Here is an 8457-nt window from a genome sequence, read left to right on the forward strand (position 1 = left end):
AGTACCTAACGCGTATCTCGCCTGTAGTTGCCCTCGGAGGTGCGCACGCAAGTCCCATTTTCCCGCAGCCAAGTTTTGAGCATGACCAAAACTTTTTCTGGGTGAGTCGCGGGGATTGCCAGAGGTCCACGCAGAACGCCATTAGGTGGCCCTTAGCAGCAGCAACTCGCAGGCAACTCCCACGCAGGTACTTCGCAGTCCCCGCATACGGCCAAGATAATGACATTCTGTGGGACTTCTGCCATTCCTTCAGAAGAATTCCTTCACTGAGTTGTCAGCCCCTACGCGTCTGGCACGCAGGTCACACAGAATACCTGCAACTTTAGAACTTAAGTAGCATATGCGTCCAACAAGTAAGGCACATGCAAAACTCGCCTAAATCCTTGTCCTCGATCCTCAGAAATTGTCCAGTATGCTGGAAACTTCCCATACGCAACAAGCCCACGTACCTTGCCCGGAAAGGTGTGACAAGGCCTATACATGGTTGCGGGTAAAAAGGATTTGCGTGCACCACATCCGAGCGACTACGGGTGAGATGCGTGCAAGGTACTGTCATGTGTGGGTCATCTGCGGGGACCTCCGGGTAGTAAAAAATGTTCTTCGCAAGTCGCACGCAAGGCTTGCCTGGAAAGGTGTGACACGGCCTGTAGCCTCATTACCAATTGGTCTACTTCCAGATGGTTACACCCAATACTCACAGTAAAATTATTACACAAAATGGGGGGGGGGGATCCAAGGAGTCAAAATTGCAATTAGAACATGTGGTCATTAGACGAAATGATGATTAGCCAAACTGGACAATGCCTATAACCTATAGTGAGGATTAGACCAAACGGGCATTAGACGAAATTGATAGTAGACCAAATGAGTTTTAATAGCCGTAAGTGTTTAGACGAACTCAGAAGTAGACCATCTGAAGTCAGACCAAGTGGCAATAAACCGTTTTATAAAATGGGTTCAAGAATGTAGTCAATTGGAAGCGCTGAAATGAGTCACGTGTGCCTGCATTAATTTCTCACTAACATGCACGGCCTGACGTCACAATGTTTACACTAGCAGTGCGCACTCAATCAGTTGTTACAAGTGCGTCGCGCCCTACTATACGCGCTGTCAATCCTGTAAGCAACTTCTAGTTCGGGCTACACCGGCTGCCGGCCGGCCTTTCTTGTGCATAACATGTGGCGTACGTATACTCTTATACGTACAGTACTTATATGTGCGGGATTTCCGAGTGCGACGTGCGTAAATGTTTGGGAGGAACATCTTCGGACATCTTGACTCTTGAGCGAGTGCTACATGTAGGTGACTGGTATTGACCCACAAAGGTACGTGAAAAATGCTGTTAGTTTTCGACCCATTTTGTAAAACAAATGATGCACAGGATTATTTCGTGGCGATAGTGGAGATGCAGCTCACTCTCGGGTATTTACAATGTATAGTGCAACATGCACTCGGCTTTGCCTCGTGCATGTTTCACAATTGTAAATACCCTCGAGTGCGCTACATCTCCACTAACGCACTCTATCCTGTGCATCATTTGTATAACATCATTGGTGCTTGCTATATACATGTATATGCAGGATCGCAGGCAAACGTCACAGAGTATCCAACAAAGTATTATGAGAAGGTCCGATACAATCTCAGGGTATCTGATCAGACCGGGAAACCCCCTCTAAGTTGTCCATTGTCCACGAAAGGCAGCAAATTACGAAGCCAGCAATGGCTGTTCAACAGACACCGTTTGTTTGCTTGTACATAAAATACGTTTGTTTGAATACATATTTATGCTGATATTAGCGTGCATAACTACCAGAGACATTAGGAATTTCTCTCATCTGCAAAGAAACAAATTGAGTCAAATACCAAATTTTGGTCATTTTGCAACTTTTTCAATTTTATCTTAACCCACATTTCAGCGCACTGCACCCCCTCCCCATAATTTTAAAAGCCATAGCTCTTTAAAAAAAAGTACGGTATCATTTTACAGAAAACTTAACAATCTTTCTGCCTTTCTGCTGCTGTAACAAGCATATTATCTTAATTACTACAAAGATAAGAGAGCAAGAATTAATGAAACTCATTTTTTTTTTGGGGGGGGAGGGTGGAGGTGGAAGCAGTTTAGTTACGTGCAATTCCACGTCATGTTCCAGTTGGTTGTAGTGAACAGAGTAAAATAGATAACGAGAATGGTATAATGATTCAGCAATTGAAAATTGGATTTAAAAAAAAAAACATTATTGAATGTTAAGGTTATCCAAGCTTTTATAAATCGGAGATGTCAGTCGGAAAGGAGTAATAATCCATTTCAGGAGTGTATGACGTCATAACCTCAAGAGCGAGTCCTTTATTATTGGTGAATATCTTTGCCAAATATCCTTTTTTACATTAGATAATAACAATGAGTTCTTTTTTTTTTGTCTCTCACATAAAATTATTATACATGTAGTTTTAGAATAGCTTAGCAACGACGACGCGTTTAGGGGGGCAGAGGTTGCTATTGAAAAAAAAAAAATCATCTCCCAAAAGATTACCAAACCATGATGTATATGTAAAGTGAAAAAAAGGAGCTGTCAGATAATGGAATCTTGCAGTTTGTTTGTGCAGTATGCATGGTAGGGACATATTTGTGTAATTTTATCAAGTGAAATAAATAACAGTCTTATTTTATGTCAAATTTGAATGGAATTTCTGTCATTCTGTTCATCTAATTTAAACCACGAACTAAAGTCTTGTTTTAGCATGGTATAGGTTAGCTCAACCTGTTTACAACTACAAGGAGTGTAGTATCAATGACACAATCTCAAAGAATGTAATACTTTCTGTTCAGTTCTTGAAATTACTGTCAGCCACGACATGACCACAATACATGGCATTGTGACACATTCTAACGTGGTATATTGCGATAGAAATACCGTGTTTCTTGATCATTGTGCACTTGTGCTCTCTGAGTGTGCAGGTTGCAAAATCGTTATCCTAAAATGATCTGTCTATTCTGGCGCATCTGAATAAAGTTCCGATATTCGCAAACGGAAGGAACATTACGTTCGATTAATTGTGCAATTCTATTTGTGTAAAAGATCTGATTATCAACCTACAATTTTGCGTGATTGCTAGCAAGCCCAGGAAGCAGTTTCTGCCATTCTATTCGTCTGCGAATATAGGAACTTTATCTAGATGTACCAGAATAGACAGATCATATTAGGATAACGATTTTGCAACCTGCACACTCAGAGCACACCAGTGCACGGTATAGGTCAGTTTAAGCTGTTTACAACAGTGCCCTGTTGCATAAAACCCTTAACGCTGGACTTACCGCTCCTTTCTAGCGGAAAGTCAAATTAGCGGTAAATTTTATAATCCTTGATGCTGATTGGCTGTGACGCCTAAATTTGACGGTAGTTACCATTGAAATTCAACGGTAAGTTTTATGCAACGGGCTACAGGAGTACAATATATTGTGAGACACTCTCGAAGAATAATTTAAATGAATTTAGAATAATTTAATAATTTAACAATTTTCCGCCATTCTTTTCATCTGACTCTACTCCATGAATTGAGGTCACCTTTAGCATGGTATTGGTCAGTTTAACCTCTTTACAACAGGAGTACAATATAAGTGAGACACTCTCGAAGAATATAATAATTTCTTCTCTATCTTTGAACTTACCGTCAGATATATCATGAATAGTATACATAACTTTGTGACAGACGATAACATTGTATACTGTAATGGCAATTCCCTGTCTATTAAACTAGTGTGAAAAGAAATACGAGTGATGTAGATTTTTCAAGCTGTGTAAATAGTGCTTGCTTTACTTATTAACATGGTATTTGAGCTACAGTGTTTGAAATTATACACGATTATGTGACATTGGATTGACCTTCGTTTAATTATGAAAATATTTAGGTAGTGTCACATGTATATTAGCGTTTATAGAGTTTGAAATGATACACAATTATGTGAAAGCCGATTGAATTTCGGGTAATATGAGAGAATTAACATGGTATCACGTGCATATTTCAGCATTTTTTTATTTAGATTTTTTTTTTCTCCAGGTGTGTGGTTGCAGAATACTTTCTTGCTATTCTAGCGTGTCTAAACACAATTCCGGTGTATCTAATATATATTCCCAGACTTACGAAGCATGTCTATAGATTATGTAAGTGTATATAAATTATGTAAAAGATCAACGTAGAATTTGGTGTCATTGCTAACAAGTTCAGGAAGAGAATGCTGTCATTCCTTTCCTCTGATTCTACTCCATGAATGAAAGTCACCTCTACCATGGTATGGGTCGGTTTTAATCTGTTTACAAGTAGGAGTATAATATCAATGGGAATATAATATTCTTTAAAAAAATGGGTTTAGCACCTTGTGGAAAGGAACTCTTCATGTGTGCTAGAACTTCTGAATGTATATGTTTATCCTTGTGTGTTGGTACCAGAATCTAGGAAATTTCGAATGGTCTGTATTCTAACACACAATTTGAAATTTCAGTAATGGCAAATTATGTTGGTATATTGTGCAATTCTATTTATGTAAAAGATCTTATTATCAACAAAGAATTTGGCATGATTGCTAACAAGTTCATTACAAATGTTCCGCCATTCTTTTTGTCTGACTCTACTCCATGAATTGAGGTCACCTTTAGCGTGGTGTTGGTCAGTTTAACCTCTTTACAACAGGAGTACAATATAAGTGAGACACTCTCGAAGAATATAATAATTTCTTCTCTATTTTTGAACTTACAGTCAGATATATCATGAATAGTAGACATAACTTTGTGACAGACGATAACATTGTATACAGTAATTGCAATTCACTTTCTATTAAACCAGTGTGCAGTGAAATATGAGTGATGTAGATTTTACAAGCTGTGTAAATTGTACTTGCTTTACTTGTTAAACATGGTTTGAGCCACTGAGTTTAAAATTATACACAATCATGTGACAATGGATTGAACTTCGCCTAATTATGAAAATATTTAGGTAACATTTCATTTCATTTCATACATTACGTTTCACGTGTATATTAGCATTTCTGAAATTAGATTTTTTTTCCCTCTGGATGTGCAGGTCGCAGAATTGTTTAATACTTAAGATTTTCGTGCTATTCCAGTGCGTCAAAATAAAATTCCGGTGTATCTATATTCCCAGACTTAAGAAGCATATCTATCAATTATGTGGGTGTATTTATGTAAAAGATCATATCAATTAGCCCAGACATGCTAATAATAGTCTTGTCCCGGGAATAAATTGTTTTAAATTTCCCCATTTTGAATGTATGAAATGTAAAATATGATATTTTCTTTGTTTCTGAACTTACGGTCAGTCATGTAGTAGACATAACTTTGTGACAGGCGCTAGCGTGGTATATTGTAATGGCAATTCTCTGTCTATTATACCAGTGTGCAGTGAAATATGAGTGATGTAGATTTACAACCTAAGTTAATTGTGTTTGCTTTTACTTATTAACATGGTATTTGAGCCACAGAGTTTGAAATTATGCAAAATTATGTGACTGTGGATGGAACTTTGTGTAATTATAAACATATTTAGGTTGTATCACGTGTACAAGCGTTTCTGAATGTATATATTTTCTCTGGGTATGTAGGATGCAGAATTGTTATTGAAAATGTTCTTGCTATTGTAGCGCATGTAAAAACAAAATTCGGGTGTATATATTTCAAGACTTTTAGGCATATCTATTAATTATGCGGCTGTACTATGTAAAAAGAAAATGTTATCAATCTAGAATTTGGTGTTGAATTTGAATTGAATTTGTTCAGCATAAAAAAACAATAACAGATAAAGACATTGATTAACAATCATGACAAGCACAGAGTAAAGACATATCCTTGGAATGCATAAAGCTGAAGGGAAGCAGCTAACGAGGAATTAAAAGTTTCCTTAAAATCTGGCCGACCCAGATAATCAATTTAAAAAATGCATTGGTGGTAATCATTTCATATTTATAAAAAACGAGATGAACGCATAAACAGATACAAGAACAAAACAAAAAGAAATACAGCATGATACACAAAACACTACATTTAGATTACGAAGACAGTACAAACATAAAGTGAGTTACAATCATTAGTGTTATCGCTAACAAGTCCAGAAAACAATTTCCATCATTCTTTTCGTCTGATTCTATACCTTACGGAATAAGTCACCTTTAGCACAATATTGGCCAGTTTAACCTGTTTACAATTAGAACTACAATATCAGCGAGACACTACCGGAGAATGTAATAATCTCTTTCTCTGTTTTTGAACTAGCAGTCAGACATAATCATGAATAGTAGACATAACGTTGTGACACACACCAGCGTGGTATACTGTAACGGCAATTCTCTGTCTATTAACCAGTGTGCAGTGAAATATTAGTGATGTAGATTTACAGCCTAAGTTAACTGTGTTTGCTTTTACTTGTTAACATGCTATTAGAGCTGCAGAGTTTGAAATTATACACAATAATGTTATGAAGCCGATTGAATTTCGTGATATATGAAAGAACTTACATGGTATCACGTGCATATATTAGCATTTCTGAATTTAAATTATTTCCTCTGGGTGCATGTGTAGTTTGCAGAATTGTTACTTAAGATTTTCTCACTATTCTAGCGCGTCTAAACAAAATTCCGGTGTATCTATATATATTCACAGACTTACGAAGCATATCTATCGATTATGTAGGTATCTATGTAAAAGATCTTATCAACTTAGAATTTGGTGTTATAACAGAAATGGATTTGGCACCTTTTGGAACAAATTTCATTTTTCATTGCTGAATTCTCCCTTTTCTCGCAAGAATGTCAACACTTTGAAGAGGTTACTGTGTGGGACTGCTAAAGATGAATACATTTTCTGTCAATAACTCTATTTTGATATTTAAAAAATGGAGTTACCACCTTTTGGAAAGGAATGCTTCGTGTATGCTGATAGAACTTCTGAATACTTCTAAATATATGTGTTTTTCCTTGTGTGTTGGTTTGTGAATCTTTATTTCGAATGGTCTGACTCTTCTAGAGCAAAAACATGAAATTCCAGGACTCGCAAACAGAAAGAACGTATGTACAATAGTGCAATTCATTTTTGTGTAAAAGATCTTATTAACCTAGAATTTCGCTTGATTGCAAATAAGTCCAGGACACAATTTCGACCATTCGTTTCGTCTGATTCTGCTCAATGGAATAAGTCACCTTTAGAACGGTATAGGTCAGTTTAACCTGTTAATAACTTATATTCAATGAGGCACTCTCGGAGAATATAATAATCTATTCTTTTTTTTTTTTTGAACTTGCAGTCAGACATAATCGTAAAGAGTAGACATAACATTGTGACACACACTAGCGTGGTATACTACAATAGCAATTCTCTGTCTATTAATCAGTGTGCAGTGAAATATGAGTGATGTAGATTTTACAAGCTAAGTTAATTGTGCTTGCTATATTTGTTAACAAGCTGTTTAAATGCATTATTTACCATTTGCAGATGAAACAAAAGCCCAGCTTTAAGTGCTTCATAATAGTTCTAAAATGGGATTTAGGCATAGAAACAACCATTGTAAAAAAAATAAATAAAAAAATAAATCCGGATAATCAATGCTAAGTATTGTTAAATATACAAAATGTGAACAGTAGTTATAACAAAATTGTTTCAGGACTAAACCATCTACAATTATGGTTTAATGGAAAAAAAAGTAATATATTCCAATATTTTAGGTTTTATTGCAAAATTTTTATAAGGATGTTTTGTGATACATCTAACCTACACATACGTGATAACTCGAAAATATTTTAAATCACTGCTCCGAAAGGTAAACTGTAAACCTTTAAGCAACAGAGCTGCAGTGACAATGTTATACAATCATGGAATTATGTTTTTTAAAAGAAAATTAAATAGAATTATTGCTGACTGCTGGCTTGTAGAAATAAATTCTAAACCAATAAATCATTCAATTTCATGCTTCAATTCGTTGTCTGTCTGTGGTGTTCACAGAAAGTGTATATGTGACCCTGCAACTCAAAACAAACAAAAAGTCGCCAGACATGAATTTCTAGTTAAGACCATATTCTGAAAGAACAGACTTTAAGCTTTAAAATGATGTATAACTCAAATCAAATGGACTCTTCTAACCTATCTAAATATTGGAAAGAAAGCACAAACTCAGGAAAAGTGTGAACTGAGAAAAGAGGCTCTGAAGTACAGTGTCTATTCAAGCTCTTAATCTTTACCAAGCCGTGCTGGCTGTGCGATGAATGGGACAAAAAACAGGAAATAAACCACCAGAGTAACAACAATAAAGGGATTATCAGATTAAACTGAAATTAAGCGTGCCTCATTAACACATTCTGTCCATAATTAATGCCAACTTTCAAAGTAGTAGCAGTATCCTTTCAAAAGTTATTAGAGTTGAGAGTGAAGAGTGTGGACAAGGTTTTTCAGAAATGAA

Source organism: Diadema antillarum, unplaced genomic scaffold, assembly GCF_040938485.1.
Source record: "Diadema antillarum isolate AM-2024a unplaced genomic scaffold, OU_Dant_1.0 seq00000407_RagTag, whole genome shotgun sequence".
Lineage (NCBI taxonomy): Eukaryota > Metazoa > Echinodermata > Echinoidea > Diadematoida > Diadematidae > Diadema > Diadema antillarum.